The 17791-nt window shown below is 38.0% G+C and overlaps 1 protein-coding gene across 2 annotated transcripts in view; it reads right to left on the bottom strand.

Moving 5' to 3' along the window:
• KIAA1217 (KIAA1217 ortholog) overlaps positions 1–17791 on the bottom strand; it is a 703089-nt gene that overhangs the window by 564141 nt on the left and 121157 nt on the right. The gene's annotated exons all lie outside the window — the stretch shown is intronic.

The following is a 17791-nucleotide window of genomic DNA, read 5'->3' on the forward strand; positions in this document are numbered from 1 at the left end:
CATCCACACGTACTTATTACATTTTTAATTACAAGACACTGAAATCATCTGTGTTTTCTTCTTTCCAAGATGGTAGTCAGGCTCTTTGTACAACATTGGCTCAGAATAGGTTAGAATTTCTTCCAGGTTTTTTATATCTGAAACCCTAAGCTCCCTGAATGAATTAAGTTATAAGCAGGGGAGAGAGGCGGGAGCTTTAACTCAAAGGACGGTTTTCTATCCTGATAAAGATATGAACGTCTTTTGAGATTGGACAGTAGACTGGGAGAGCAACAGAATCAATGTGGTAGGGAAATTTTCTAGTTTTCTAATATGACTGGTGTGTCTGGGAAGGCATGCCAACTGACAACCAGGACTTTTAGGCTTGGCAAGGTTGATCATTCCCAAGAACCAGCAAATGATACAACTATAAGAGGACTAAGTGGTTTTGGACACTGAGACTTCAGTGGTAATCAGTATGGTAGAAGATTGGAGGGATCCTAGGATTGGAAGGGGGACCCCCAACAATGACTGAAATTAGATAAATTACTATTCTGGAAAAATCATTTTTGTGATATTCAGAGCCAGATTTAAGTTGTTTTTAAAAAGTGATATTTCATATGTACCAGAGTTTTTGGAATAATACCAGTATCTGCTATAAACACATTATACAACCTCTCTGACAATGCATATAGATGATATTGTGGTAAACGAAATGAAATTTAATTAAAAGAAGTGCTATGTTTGTCATTCTTCAGGTATCATGATTTTTTTAAATTTTTATTTAAATTCAATTTAATTAACAGATACTATATTATTAGTTTCAGAGGTAGAATTTAGTGATTCATCAGTTGCGTACAACACCCAGTGCTCATTACTTCAAGTGCCCTCCTTAATGTCCATCACCCAGTAACCGCATCCCCCCACCCTCGACCCCTCCACAACCCTGTTTGTTTCCTATAGTTAAGAGTCTCTTATGATTTGCTTTCTTCTCTGTTTTTGTCTTATTTTATTTTTCCTTCCCTTCCCCTATGTTCATCTGTTTTGTTTCTTAAATTCCACATATGAGTGAAATCATATGGTATATGTCTTTCTCTGACTGACTTATTTCACTCAGCATAATACCCTCCAGTTCCATCCACATCATAGCAAATGGCAAGGTTTCATTCTTTTTGATGGCCGTGTAATATTCCATTACACACACACACACACACACACACACACACACACACACACATGCCACATCTTCTTTATCCATTCATCTGTTGATGAACATCTGGGCTCTCTCCATAGTTTGGCTATTGTGGACATTGCTGCTATAAACATTGGGGCACATAGGCTTCTTCGAATCACTATGCTTATATCCTTTGGCTAAATACCTAGTAGTGCAATTGCTGGGTCCTACAGTAGCTCTATTTTTAACTTTTTGAAGAACCTCCATACTGTTTTCCAGAGTGGCTGCAATACTGTGAATTTTTCAATCAATGGTCACTAAAACGACAATGACCATCATGCTGGTTTCCTCACGAGGACATAAAAACGATGATGTGGAAAAACAGATTCTCATGCTGAATTGAAAATCACTGCTTTTCTCTGTCCCTCTCATTTTTTAGGAAAGGAAACAGGCTTGGCAGGATTAAGTTACTTTCCCTGAACAATCTGGCAAACTACAGTCTGAGCTGTCATGGAACCCAGTTTGTCCCACAACATCATAGGTGGAGACAGGGGAAGAAGGGGATTTGGCCCTGGCTGCCCCTCTGTGACTGGTCAGGGAGATCCTTCTCTGATCATTCTTCCTACTGCATCCAAGAAAAAGCTACCAGCGGCACTCCCTGATTGTCTTGCCCTATCTCATCTCTACTGCCGCTTGCTTGAAGTCTTTTGAACTACTGCCTTCTTTCCACCAGATTAAAGTTTAAAATTTTTTGACATAAACTTCATAAAATTTTTATTTTCCCTGAACTTTTACATCAGAAGAATTTTTACCATATGCATAGCTTTCTCTCAATCAATCATGAAATTGCTTTTCTCTTTCAGTGTATTACAACTGATTCTTTGTGAAGTTTTCTTTTTCTATTTGGATATAATTGACACATAACATTATATTAGTTGGTGTACACCATGATGATTTGGTATTTGTTTATATTGCAAAATGATCACCACAGTAAGTCTTGTTAATATCTATTGCCTCACATAATTACATTTTTTCCTGTGATGTACGATCTACTCTCTTAGAAACTTTCAAATATACAGTAGAGTATTATTAACTATAGTCATGCTGTACATTACATCCCCATGACCTTTTTTTTAAGATTCCACATATAAGTGAGATTGTATGGTACTTGTCTTTCTCTGCCTGACTTATTTCACTTAGCATAATGCCTTTAAGTTCCATCCATGTTGTCAAAAATGGCAAGATTTCTTTCTTTTTTATGCCTGAATACTATCCCATTGTGTATATATACCACATTTTCTTTATTCATTCATCCATCAATGCGAAGTTCTTGAGGAAAGACTCACCACTCCTTCCTTAAAGGAGAGGGTATGGCACTCCACTCATACTGGATATGTTTAGAGGCATGTAGTTTCCTAACTAGCTGTGCTTCAGAGACAGGTGAGCCACTTATAAAATGTAGATTCCTGGGTCCTAGCACTAGATCTTCTGATTCAACATCTTTTACTTGAATCCATCACTCCTCAGGTGATTCTGATACAGACACAGGCTTGGGGACCTCTACTCCAAAGCACACAAGTGTGAATAAATCTACAAAATAGTTTCGATCAAATAAAGATCATTATTAATGACAGAACTTTGCTTCCAGCAACTGCCTTCTTTAGTTGACCATTTGATTCCCACTCCTTTCTATCTCTGGCCTCCCGAATTCAGTCCTGTCATTGTCCCTCTAATAAATAAAGTGAGCTGATCGACTCTATTGGACAATATATTCAGTAGAAGTGACAGAGGAAACTCTCATAGCCTGAAGAATAAAATTTACTGATCCCTGAAGTCCATCATAAGTTAATAAGGCATTAGGACTTTACCCATCTGAGATCATAATTTGTTAATTGAAAACATTGCAAAATCTTATGTGAATTTTATTCAACAAATATTGATTGAAAGCTTATTACATTTGATGTACTGTATAAGGTGAATTAATCTTTGGCCCTCCTTCATGAAGATCACAGCTTAGTAGCAAAGAGAAGGCTCTTATCCTTATTTACACTTCTGCATTGGTTTTCTCCTACAGTGGTATTGTCAGCTGGTGTCCTTTGAGATTCATATTAAAATAGTGTCTGGAGAAAATAAAAGAATTGAGACCATAATTACTTTTTTCTTTGTTACTCTAGGAAACTTAAAGAAATGAAAGTAAGGAGCTGGTAACACTTCAAACAAAATTACCTTGGCCTCTAATAGCCATCCTAGCTCTTTCCTAGGGTTAATTCTGTCAGGAGGACATTAACCATGGAGCCAACTCTTCTGTTTCCTCCAAAGGCTGCTGAATGATCCTGTACGCTAGAACAATGAGGCATCTGTGTGTTGTTCTTTTTAATTAAAAACTCTTTAATGGAATGGACTTTAAGGCATTTACTTAGGGTAAATTCTAGAATTTGGTCCACCTCATTTTCCAAAGTCCAATTTGTAAATTGTGTTTAAAAATAGCTTCCAGGTTTGAGCACACAATAAAAAAATCACAGTAGTCCCTGAAGTTTGGATATGCAGGCTCTTCAGATGAGAAAGCAAGCAAGATTGCAATGTGTCTGTTGTAGGCATGAATGTTCATAAGTGCCTAGAAATTAGCAGAAGACTCCTGAGAGAAGAGAGAAAGGTCAACTAAGAAGAGACTGTCACATCGGAAGGCCTTAGGCCATCACAGCAGAGAGTGAATTTGAAGAGAAAGACTTCTGACTGATCTAGGGAATGAGAGGGGAGTTAGCAGAGCTGGAAGGTCAAGAAAAGCCAGCAAGAGCAATTCTTAAGCATTAGTGATGTGTGAGGCTCAGCTGTATTTTAGAGAATGCTATCTTGATATGAACTTTCAGAATATCCCTTAAGAGGGATTGATGGAGTAACATGCTATTAACCAAGTGCTACTCTAGGTGATTTTAGAACAAATGCCTCACTTCCCCTTATTTCAACACAGACCCAGAGTGCTTGTCCTGAGAAGAGGGTGAGCAAAGAACTTTTCACAAGAACTAGCTGCTATTGAAGTTCCCTAAACATCAGAATTTAGATGGATGCCGATTGCATGTGTAAATGAGAACTGGTTCCCAGAAAATTCAACTCACTGCCAGGCTCTTGCTCATTTCCAACATTAATTTCTACTTCTTGATTTAAAATTTACATATTTTAAGGCTTCCATTTGTAAAATGCTATAAATTATAGCATTTCTACCAATACTTATGGCTACCTATTTGAGGAACTGTATCAACAATAACATTAGGTTTTATGTTGTCTTTTAGTGTCTATGAACATATACTTTCGAGTTCTTTCTATGTGCTAGGATTGTGCCAGGGGATACAAAAATAAACACAATTTCTCCCCTACTCAAGCTAAAAATTGAAAGGGAGGAAGACATTAGGTTAATAACTAAAAGGAATGTATAATTACCAACTATGACATGTATAGTATTAGTCGGGATGGGCTAAATTATGTTCTGACCACAAACAATCTCCATATCTTATTGCTTGCAACAACAAAGATACATTTCTTGTTCACAAAAATCTGCTATGGAACCATTCAATTCTCCAGGCAGACAGCAAGTGTCCTCTAAATAGTAACTCACTATATAGATGGGAGGTAAAACAAGAGAAAATGGAGATGTATTAGACATGTAGGGTGAGAAATAGGGTGGTGTCAAGGATGACTCCCAGAGACTTGTCAAGCTACATGGCTGATACTGTCATCTACTAAAGTATGAAAAGCTACAAGACATCTATGATTTGTTGACAGATAGTACATGTGTTTCATGCATGTTGCAAGAGATGCTAAGTTTAGTTTTGGACATATTGATTTTGGGTTCTCTTGAGACATTCAAATAGACATGCTGGGTGGGCATTTGGAGTTCTGAGGTGATACCTAGTTAGAGAGATAAATTTGAAAGTCATGAAGAAATGGGAGAAAACTAAAGGCAAAATCATGGATTAGGATGTCTATGGAAATGGTATATAGTGAGCTCAGAAGAGGACCTAGAACTGAGCCTTGAGGCACTCCAACATTTATTAGCTTAGGATATTGTGAAGGAGAGGACCAAAGAGAGAGAGAAAACCAGAAGAGTGTGCTATCTTGAAATTCATAAGATAGACTCTTTCAAAGAAGAGCTGTCAACATAATTAAATGCTACTAAAATATCAAGTAAAATGAGAATGAGGTCTGCATTTCCGATATGACACAAGTCATTAGTAACTTAGCAAGGGATATTTTAGTGGTATAATGGAGACAGAAATGGTATCTTGAATAAGCTGAAAGAGAGTGAGAGACCACCAGTTAAAGGTGGTGGGTTGAAACAGACTTTTATCCCACTCTCTTCCAAAACCCCACTAAAACAGAAGTAAAAGAATTTTTTAAAAGGCATAAAATACAAAGACAAAAGGAGAGAAGATAGAAACCATTGGATACTCTAAAAATCTGGACCCTAACCTGGTAGGAAAAGCAAAATAGCAACAGAAATTACATCTCAGATTATGCCAGAAGTCTCAAGAAATTATGACACTGGGTCCCTTTGGAAGTAAGGATGAAAGGATTGCTAAACATAGAAGAATTGGTGGAAAATAATTTAAAAGCAATTAAATCTTCATTTGCTCTTTTCACGTCATGTAGCTATACAGTTGTCTCTTCCCCATGCCAACACACAAGGAGATATTTATTCTCTGCAGAGTAAAACAAGAACTCTGGACTGGTGGACTAGACTCAAAACCGGAAATAGAGTACCATGTTGAATAAAAGAAGACTTGAGTCAAAATTTATGGAAAGCCCTCTTCCTTGATTTATATATTGTTGCCAGGCTTGTATGGTTAGGAAGAGATTAGTTGAGTCTTCTTTGGGAAATCTGCCCAGCCCACAGAAACTGACATTGGTTTTCCAGAAGGAAAAACATCAACTCATGTTATCCTACACTGAAGAACACGGTAGACAAGAACCTGGCAAGTTCCCCCTATCCCCAGAACTTAGCAGGTGTTTCTTCTAGACATGGTTTTCCCTCTAGTCTCATATTACAGCCTCCTTCCCAATATTCAATGACTCAACCTTATGAAAAAATAACATTTATAAGAATTGTTAAACAGTCCTACATTTATCACAAAGAACTAATACTAATAAAAGTCATGTACATTGTGCTTACCATAGCTAAAATCTATACCCACGTACTTACTTAATCTTCCTATCAACTTTATGTACATATACCATTATTATTTCCACATTGTACATGAGCACATGGAAATACACACAGGTTAAGTAAAATTGCCCAAGGACCTATAGCTAGTAATTGGGGGACATGAAAGTTGAATTCAGGAAGTCTGGTTCTGGAGATCATGCTCTTGATTACCATGCTGTTTCCTCTTAAAATGAAATATGGCTAAAATGTGACTACCAGTAGAGTAATATGAAGAAAGTCAACTATTATCAGCTTTCTTGAATTCTTCCTATCTAGGAAACTTAAATATTTCATATTGTCTTAATGACTATGTCCATTCCCATGAATTTCCTTACAGATTGAAGATGGTCTGCAAATACTTAAGAATTAGAATAATGTATTATAACTTACAATAAATGTACCTTCATCAACTAAAAAAATCTAAAATGTACTGAGGATTAAGATGAGCTTAGCATGATGAGCACTGAGTAATGTATAAAATTGTTGCATCACTATACTCAATACCTGAAACTAATATAATACTGTATGTTAACTATGCAGGAATTAAAATAAAATTTTAAAAATGTACTAATAAGTGAAAAACTTTCATCCATAAAAGTTCAATCACGTTTGTTTTTTGTTACATGGAAGCTAATGTAAAATGATCACTAATTCTTCATTCTATGTATCTTTCTCTTACTAAACTTACTTTTGTATTGTATGGTGACTAACATGACATAATAAAATAAAATTAAAAAAACAAATCCTATAACTTCTAATAAAAACAGACTTCCATGTTAAGATGAAGAATAGCTAGTAGTTTCCTATTCACCCTTTTCTCCCTTCTCATTGAAATGCAACCACACTGTAAGAGAAACATCATTACAAGAGCACTGGCAGTAAGGAATACTGGTGAATAATATATCAGATATACTGACCAAGCATTGACAGAACCCAAGGAGAAGATATTAGGTGATTTCTACCACTGCCCATGAAGCAGAACTGCCTCAGGTTTAGGAACATTCTCTGGATAAAATGAGGGAAGCCATCAGCTAAATGCAGAAGCTGTGGTGTGTAGCCCCAGGATCCCTTTCCCCACCCACTTCTATCAATTAAAAGTATAGCTTTTCACACTTGTTTGGACGCATGCATTTTCAATAAAACTATTTGACTGGGATGGAAAGGACAGATTTGTGGAGCATCAATCCTGGGATACAAAATCTATTGTACGAGGACAAGAGAGAGCTTTCAGGAGCCATGCAAACTGGGGCGGTGATAGTTTTCTCACACTATTTCTGGAAAGGGATGATCACCAGAGAATCTAAGAATAAATTCTTCTTCACGTTAACAGACAATGGGAGAGCAGAAGATCCTCTTGCAGTGCAGCACGATCATACTGTATACAAATGACCACCAAACTCAGGAAATTAAGAAAGGATCTGTGTAAAATATCCAGGCTATTATTATGTGAGAGAGAAATTCTAAGTCTGACAGAGTGAACACTGCGAGACACCAAAAAGAACTCATTCACCCTGTCTTGACAAAATCAGACCTAAAGAGTGAACTCCTCATTAAAGATGAGCAAACAGGAAAAGAATAAAACCAAAACAAAAAATTCTGCACCTCGAAATAAAAGCAATGTCTTATTTAAAATCAAGAGGAACTACATGCTTCAGAAAAAGGTCAGCTATAAAACTCACAAGATTTCCAGCAATATAGTTTTGTGTTGCCAAAATTTAAACAGGCTGTGAAACAAGAAAAGAAATGAGTAAGACATCGAGAAATTAATAAGAAGCTCTTTAAGACATAAGAAGAAAAGAAAAGAGGACTAGATAAAATAAGGAGATGTTATAAGAAAATTAGCAATGTATTGGCAGAATTAAAAATCTGCTTGAGACATTATAAAAAAAAGAATTAAAAAATACAAAAACATCAAGTTAACATGAAAAAAAAGTGGAGATGATCTTCCAGAATACAGAGGAAAAGGATGAAGATGAACACTGATAAAGAGTATGACAAATATAAAATAGAAAAAAAATCCCTTCTGTATGTATAATCGGTAGTCCTAAAGATGCAATAAGCAAATAATAGATTATTGAAACAATAATCAAACTCATACTAGAACATTTATGAATTTAAGAAAGTCCTGAGTCACCAATACATCAAATAATAAATGAGAAAAAGATTTCTTATAAAATCAATAAAAAACCCACACACCTGAAATAGAATGAAACAAAAAAAGAAACCCAAGAAAATGAATTGTCAATAAACATATAAATCTATTATCTTCCTAGCAATAAAAGAAAATAATATCTTATAGGTATTATTTTTCATTCAGTTAGTTGATTAAAAAAATTTAAACTCACTTTTCTCAACTCTGAGAAATTTATAGTGAAATATGTATTCTCATACATCAATGATGAAAAATCATTACAAACTCACTGAGAGGCAATCAGATATATTTTGAAAGTCTTAAACCTTTCGATCCTAAAACTACACTTCTAGGAATTTAGTTTAATCAAAGAAATACACAAAGATATATGTACAATGAATGATACTCATCATAGTCTCATTTAATAGTAAAAAGGGAAATAATCTCCGTATATTCAATCATCATTAAACAAATTATAATGTGTCTCAGTTGCCAAAATAGAGAACATGGGCATTCAGATCCACCCATGTTTGGTGTTTGCTATGCAGGTGCAACAGAAAGACAACAGAACAAGAAGGTGAGGGCTGCCAGTAGAGCTTGGTTGAAGGAATGGTCCTGGAGTCTAAGCTGGGTAAGGAGGAAGTCATGGAATACCTTGGTAGTACTTGGCTTGAGTAGAGTGGAAGAGTGGCCTCAGGATGATTAAACTGAATGAACCATTGTTACTGCCCTTGTAGCTAGCCAAGAGGAAGGCAGGACATTGGGTGGAATAGAAGGTCTGTGAACTAAGTGCCAAAATCTTTTGTGAATGGGGAGGGGGGCAGTATATTAATCTGCTAGAGCTGCCATAGCAAAGTACCCTATACTGGGTAGCTTAAAAAACACGAATTTGTTTTCTCACAATTCTGGAGGCTAGAAGTCCAAGATCAAGGTGTTGACAGGACAGGCTTCTTCTGGGACCTCTGTCGTCGGCTTCCAGATGGCTGTCATCTCCCTGGATCTTCACATGGTCTTCTCTTTGTATATGTGTGTCCTATTTTCTTTTTCTTGGAAAAACACCAGTCATATGGATTAGGGCCCACCTGAATGAATTCATTTAACCTTAATTACCTCTTTAAAGACGCTATATCCAAATACAGTCACATTCTAAAATGCTGGGGGTTAGGACTTCACCATTTGAATTTGGGGAGGGGGACATAATTCAGCCCATAACAGGCAGTGACCAGGAGGTTGATAAGTGACAAAAACTAGGAGGAACAGAGGGGGCAGTATCAAATGAGATGAGCATAAATGAAGGAGAAATGACTTTTAGCGGCCCTGTGGTGCAGTGAAACACAAATTTCACTAATCCAATTGTACATGGAATGGGGAAGAAAAAGCATCTCCATTTGAGAAAGTGACCACAAAAATCACATCCTCAATGGTGAGTCAGATAAGGCCAAAAGATGAAAGGGATATTTAGTAAAGAAGTTAAAGATTTAGCAGAAAGAAATTTCAGGCAAAATAGCCTACTAGGTTCATACTTTCTAACACTCCTACTTTTCTAAACACATGCCAATGTGATCAAATAGAAAAAGAGCAAACAAAGACAACACAGGCAGGCTTTTAAAGAAATAAATATCACTCTGGACAAGGAACAGAGCAGAAACATCAATGGCTAAAGCCCAGCCCTGCTGAGTGCTAATGCAGATGCTAGCAGGCAGTGGGGTGTTCATCACCTCTGGGAATAAAAATGCTCCAAGGATTGGGGATGGTCTCCCTCCTCTCCTTAGAAAAGTTAAAAAAATATCACTTAGCTTTTATGAAGGTTACCAATAAGCTCCATTTAACTAAATCTAGCAGTCAGTTCTCAAAACTTCCCAGTCTTTTTCCTATTATTAGTTTGACTTCCCAAAGACCACCCCTTCCTACTTGTTGTACTTCACTGGCCTCTCCTTCTCATCTTCTTCATTGATCACCTCTACACTTAGGCATAACCCAGAGCTTGACCCTCAGCTCAGTTACTCTTGTCTCTGATTTCATTCTCCCCCTCCATGGCTTCACCCATCTCATGGCTTAACTACCACATGTTCGAATTCCAGGGCACACATCCAGCCTTGGAAGTCACATCTCCACTTGGATATCTAGTAGGCATTCTAAATGAATATTTCCAAAATGGAACTCATGCTCTCTGCCCCTTCCTGTCACATGTGGCCCAACCTCACATGGCCCAAACCTGTTCTTCCCAAGGTTTTCATAGTAAAACAGCAACCCAATCATTCCAATAGCTTAGAACACAATTATTAGAGTTGTCCTGGATTCCTCTCTCTCTTCTTCTACATCTAATCCATTTGATTTGGTCATGTACTTCTCATTTTACCTTCACTGCTTCCAGCCTGATTGCTTACTCCACTCCAGCCACACTGACCCCTTTGCTGTACCCCAAGTAGACAGAGTACTCCTGCCCCAGGGCTTCTTACTTGTTTCCTCTGCCTAGAATTCTTCCCTCCTTTGTTCTTTGCTCAAAATATCACTTTTCTAATTAGGTATTCCCTAAGCATTTTATCTAAGATAACCAGATGAGGACCATCTATCAGACCTAGAAAGTTATCAGTCCAAACTCCAGTAGGAAAACAAAGGACCTAAAGGGAAATGTCTTCAAGTATAACAAACTGGGCTATTAGTGAGCTGGATGATGCTAGAAATCAGGTGAAGGTAGCCGATTATTTTTATGTCAACAAGAAATGCTGCGGTTTGCAATGTCAATGACATTCACATTGATAATGTGTAAGTCAGGCACCCTGGCTGACTAAGGCAGATGTTTAGTGAAGATAGTGAAGAGCTGAAAGTTAGCAACTGCCCTCACAGAACACTACTGGCCATATTTATTGAGAATTCACTAAGTGCCGGGTTCTTGCTAAATACTTTAAATGTATTCTCTCATTTTATCCTCATAACAGCCTTATAAAATAATTATCCCCATTTTACAGATACATTGAGGAGTCTAGATATAGTGCTTAAGGTGGGTGCATTAGGAGAAAGAGATTTAAGTATGTTATTTAGAGTTATAAAGTCGATTAATAAATGGATCATTAATATGAATAAAATCTTCTTAAGAGATGGGAGCAATAGAACAAGTATGCTAAATTTGTAATCTTTCATAGCAGGGAATCAATATCTACTGCTTAAAGTTGATAAATCAAAACGTGGAAGTACCAGCACATTACCTGGGATCACTACAGATTTAACCACAAGAAGAACTGAAAACAGAAATGGGAGGAGATGGAGGATAAGGCTGGGGGAGGGATATTTACTTTCTGTATTCTCGTTTCTGTACTATTCAAATTTTACTATCAGTGTGTACATGACATTTATAATAAAAATCCTTCAAGTGTATAAGCTGGATATAAAACAGCAGCTGTGGGGACAGTAAAGGCATGCAGAAAGCAAGAGGGTCCCTGGTTGCCAGAAGAAAAGATGCCAATTGCCCAGAAATCAGCACAGAAGCAAGTTCAAGAAACAGGGGGCTCAACTCAGCTCAGGGCTCTAGAGAGTAGTGTCTCCTGCCCCTTTCCCTCACTGCAGCCCTGTGCCACACTCAGTACCTGTGGACATTGGAGGACACTTGACATGGAGAAGCATTGACATGAAATCTGCAATTGTCATGTCTGTTTGGTACTTCCTCTGGTCATTAAACATATATACATACATATGAATCATATATACATCTATGTGGATATGTGCGTACATACACCTTCATTACACATGCCTGTAAGGGGAAGACTGCATGCTGGCCATCCGAAGACTGGCACTAGGGGTACAGGTAGGAGTTCAGGCAGAGTGGAGGCTCCCAAAAGCAAAACCCCAGACCCTTTACTACAAAAACAGGCAAGCACACAAACTTCTACCACTGAATTCTCCTCAGACATCCCTGGACAAAGTCATCTTTCTATCAAGGCTGCATCATTTTGATTACATGCAACTGGAAACAACTCTCTAATTATCACATGGGACTACAATCTTTGACTCAATCGTTAATGAAGAATTTGCACCCCAGCACAGGGCTCCATAAGTGGAACATTTTACCCCCCAAAAATTTGAGTGCTGACAACTCTTCTTTTTAAGGGAGCAAAAAGAACTGCTTTTCTGCGAAGACCCATGAATTGATAATTTACCTTAAGAATAAAGAAGAAGGGAGACTTTACAGAAGATTGCAACTATAGAATCATTCTGTCGTTAAATCAATTACTGCATCTGATTAGTTTTCCAGTAACACTCGGAGTAGAGAAAATGTTGTTGGCAAAATAGTGAAAATCTGGCTGCCCAGAGTTTTAAACATTAGCAGCCGTTCAGAAACAGAGGCAACTTAGTACAATGGAGAAGATTCTTTTGATCTAATTACTTCTGCTAGTAAACCCAGCCATTTTTCTTCCTACTGATTTATTTGGTTTCACAGCACGAGTTCAATTAATTTCTCTTTACTAAGAGGTTATGTGAATTCATATCTTCACTAAAAATATTTTGAGATATCTAACAACTATGTAATGCTTTGTTAACACTTTGGTACCAGAAATCACCACATGTACAAAAAAATTACAAATACAATACTTGGTACATAGAAGGCACTCAATAGAGTGTTATTTAAATTATAAGATATAATTTAATCATATCAAATTACTAAAATATCAGCAATAGTTTAGAAAGGGAGAACATGTTTAGACAATCCAATGAATAAACATAAAACAGTTGGATTAGATGTCAAGCCATGCAGAAAATTGTAAATGTGTGAATAATTCAACTTTTGAATAAAAAGGAGCAAATAGACCATAACTGAATATTACTGAAACTCCAGATCGCTGTGAAGGCATTTTGTTTCTGCAGTTCTCCCCTTTTGTGTATTTGAACTACAAGTTCTCATCAAAGAAATCTCTGTGTTTCTCCTGTGGAGACGATACCTTCAAATAGAATCCACGGAGCCAATAGTTTATCCTTCCCTTCAGGTACTTTGGACAATCAAATGGCTAGGTGTAAACTGATTCAAGCCCCATGCAATTATCTAGGTATCAGGGGCAGAAGTAGATGATCAAAGAACATACTTAGCAAATCCCAACACTTGTTTTCATAACTCTGTTGAATTCATCCTAACCTTCTAAGTTTTGTTTCACAGAAGCAGAATCATCTTATAGCCACTATGTCTAAAAACATTCCTTGGAGCTGAGTAATCGGATATGCAGCCTTAGCTGAAATTCCTGCCAAATTGAATAGCTTTATATTTTCTTACCCCTTTATCCGGCATTCTTAAAGCAAAAGTACTCAGGAGGAAGGATTTAATGTATAGCAATAAGCATTATAGAAGAATAGAAAAAAAGGGACAGCATTTTTCTTCCTATTTATTTGGGGCATTTTATTTATTTTCAATCTGTTTTACCTTAACTATTCACCAAATCCTCTACAGACACTATGAGATATGTATGTAAAATAAGAAAGCAGAGAAAATTATCAATTTAATAAAAAGCCCCCTTCCAAAAATGGCCCAGCAAGGTTGTTACACACTTGGTTTCCAATGCTACACACTGGGTTCAAATCCCAACTCTGCCAGTTACAAGCCACACAATTTGTAAAGCAGATTACTCTAGAATGATATGGCATATTTCAGAAGGTTGGTGAGAAAAGTAGGTAAGTAGTAATGAGAAGTAAAGATAAAACTCAGAGCATTTACTATTGTAACTCAAAAAATTTTAGAATTTGGAACCTGGTTTACTCTTTGCTTTAGACAACAAGTTGTAAGTGGTGGTTAAAATTCCAGGTTAGGATACCAAAGCATATTTTACTCATAATGTTTATAGCCTGGCATTGATAGTATTATAAGAACAACCTACCAATTTCTTAGGATCACCAGCTGTTACCTCTGAGAGCCAACCCCCATGTCCAATCTCCCAGACCAGACTCTACCTCCTTCTAGAGCCTCTGGATGCTTGGAGATGGGAAGTCCCTGCCCACCTGCCAGGGCTGGATCAGGGAGAGGTGATCTTGACTACATAAGCCAGAACTCTGTGCCTTTCCTGCAGAGACACTGCCACACCAGGGTGTGGCTTCAGAACACTGAATCGAAAAGGCCTCTGGGCTCTTGGAAGACTTCCAGAGCTTGGCACCACTCTGCTGAACCAAATAAGAGCTCAGAGCCAGATCCAGGAACATCCTGTACCTTGAGCAGTTTGCCACTCTCTTTGTGCTCAATACTCAGAACATTGTAGAAAATCAATAAAAGTTAATTAACTTAAATTTACAAAAGGCCCCTCACAGTTGGCCTCCAGTCTCCTCAATGTGCCCTATTCTTTCATGTCTCCATGAATTGACTTGCAGTCTTCCTTTGCCTGAAATGCTCTCTCTCCTGTTCCCTCTGTGTGAGCACAGCTATCCTTGAAGACCCATTTCAAAGCCCACCCCATCCCAGTACCGTCTTTTGGCTCCTCAGAAGTCAGCCTCTCTGTTGTGGCACCTGTAGTACTCCTTGCAAGCACCATAACTTAGCACTTTCAGGCTTTCGTGAAGACCCATTTCAAAGCCCACCCCAGCCCAGCACCGTCTTTTGGCTCCTCAGAAGTCAGCCTCTCTGTTGTGGCACCTGCAGCGCTCCTTGCAAGCACCATAACTTAGCATTTTCAGGCTTTTGTGTGCACAGGAATCATCCAGGCAGTTTGTGAACAGAGAAGATCCCTGGACTTCAACTTCAGAGACTCAGTAATAGGCTGGGTAGGGATCCAAGAGCGTGCTCTGTTAACAAGCTTCCCACATGGTTCTGATGGAAGGGAAAGGATGGTGTGGAAAACAGAAAGTATCCAGGCAGAGACTGGATTGCACTTGCTGCCCTAGCCCACCACTTAGTACAGTGGCCCAAACATAGTGGCTGTTCAATAAATGTTTGTTGTTAAGGGACAGGGACATTTAAAAAGTGGGTATTCCTCTATCAACAAATGTTTATTAAGTACATCCTAATTATACAAGGCCTTACCAACACTGAAGTGGGCAGCCATCAAAATCCAATATGTACCATGAACACAGGTGCATGAAATCAACAAAAACAAAGGTGTCTAAGACTTTAATATTGTCCTGCTGCAGAGCCAGTTAGAATTAGAATATGTGAGGTCCATGTTTAGGTCAGTATTTCTCAACTAGATCTGCACGCAGGAATCACCTGGGGACTTCAAACTACTGATGCCTTGACCTCCAGCCTTAGAGTTTCTGAATATATCTGGGATTGAGCATGTGGACCAAGATTTTTAAAAGCCTCCCCTCCCCCAAGTGATTCTTCTGGATAACCAGGGTTGAGAGGCACTGCTGTAGGCTCACACAGCACACCACTTGTATCTCTCCTACAGTACTTAGTTTATTTGCCTCACTTTCCTGAATCTGTTTCCCAATTCCCCCCCAACACACATACCTCTCCCCAGATTCTAAGCTTCTTCAAGTCAGTTATCAAATCAGCTTCACCTTTTATTTCCCTATAGTGCCTACTTAAGAGGTATGATATATAAGGAGAAATATATATTTTGTCTTCATCCCCATTTCTGGCACAGAGCCCCCCAAATCCTTGGAATTTCCTAAGTGATGACAGTGATAAATGTGTCCTTTGTTATGTTAATGATGTGACTTTTGGAAAGCTGCTAGGTAAACCAAGCATGGTAACTAATTGCCTGGGACCCCACCATGTGATTAGAGGTTTGGAACTTTCAATCCCACCCCCTGACCTCAGGAAGGGAAGAGGAGCTGCAGGTTGAATTAACTGTCAATGGCCAGTGATTTAATCGATCATGATTATGTGAAGATGCCTCCATAAAAACCCAATAGGACAGGTTAGGAGAGCTTCCAAGTTGGTGAGCACATGGAGGTGCCTGGAGAGTGATGTACTCAGAGAGGGCATGGAAGTTCCCTGCCCTTTCCCCATACCTGCCCTATGCACCATTTCCATTTGCCATCCCTGAGTTATATCTTTTATAACAAACAAATAATCTATACTTTTCCTCTGAGTTCTGTGAACTGCTCTAGCAAATTAATGGAACCCAAGGAGCGGAGTCATTGGAACCTGGGATCTGTAGACAGTTAGTCAGAAGCACAAGTGACAATTTGGATTTGCTGTTGGCATTTGGCATCTGAAGCATTGTGAGTGTAGTAGTAGTGTGAGAGTAAAAGAGAAACACAGGAGGATGACTGAGATTTTACCAAATAAGAGGGGATTAGTAAAATTTTGTGGAATAAATGAATGGATACCACTGTAGGGGACTTGAATTTCAACAACCAGGAATGAGCTGGGCCAAGAAACATTTCAAAAAACTCAATCAAGACACTGAATAAGAGTGTTTAAAAAATAGTAACCAGGAACAAATGGGCCCTTTGAGCATTTGAAATGTCTAAGAAGAGCTTTAAAATGACAACAGACCCAACACAGAAGAACAGTAGCTACAAACTAAAGGGCACTCTTTATGTGCCTGGCACCCTGGACCAGCAAATATTTAAACTGGAGCACAGCCTATCTGGAGGTCAGTACCATGGACAGGGGCATCTCAAAGGCGTGATAAAAGAGGCACCAAAAGAACCATAGGGAGACTAGGGCCCGGCTCCCAAATCACCAATCAAAACAATTTTCTTTTATTCCAAAAAACATGTAACAGATTTTTGCTACTCTTCAGAAGAATGACTAACATTAAGCTCTTCATGGTAAGACCTTTCAACGAGGAGCATTTGCTATTGAAATGACAAATCTAAAGTAAATAATAAAATTCTATTGTTTCTGGCCCTGTTATGAGATTCCAAATTTCTAATCTTTTTAAAAATGCGCTTTTTATTGATTTAGCAAATGATCATATAAAACACTTAAACTTCTTTTAGTAGACCCTGAGGGTGTAACTGAAAGAAAACATTCAAATACAGTAAAACTATATTAAATTAAAAGGATATTAAATCTAAATAGACCAACTTTTTCATCACAAAATTAGGGTTTCAGTTCACATTGGGTGACAAAAAGAACTTAACATACTAGTATACTAGCCACCCCAAAAGACAAGATGGTAACTAATAATTTTTGAGCCCTGACTATCAGCAACAGCATTAGGGATTCCTCATTAATGTCATTTAACCCATATCAACCCTACCTGCCCAGGTTGAAACTGATGTCCTCACTTTCTACATAAAGATATTGAGTATCAGAGAAGATAAGCACTTTGTTAGTCTCAAGTCACATAACTGCTAAGGACCCAAACTAGCATTTGATCTATCTGCCTAATTCCCACGTTTGCTTTATTTTACCACATTGCCTTGTTACCAGACCTGCGCA

Source organism: Zalophus californianus, chromosome 9 (assembly GCF_009762305.2).
Source record: "Zalophus californianus isolate mZalCal1 chromosome 9, mZalCal1.pri.v2, whole genome shotgun sequence".
Taxonomy (NCBI): Eukaryota; Metazoa; Chordata; class Mammalia; order Carnivora; family Otariidae; genus Zalophus; species Zalophus californianus.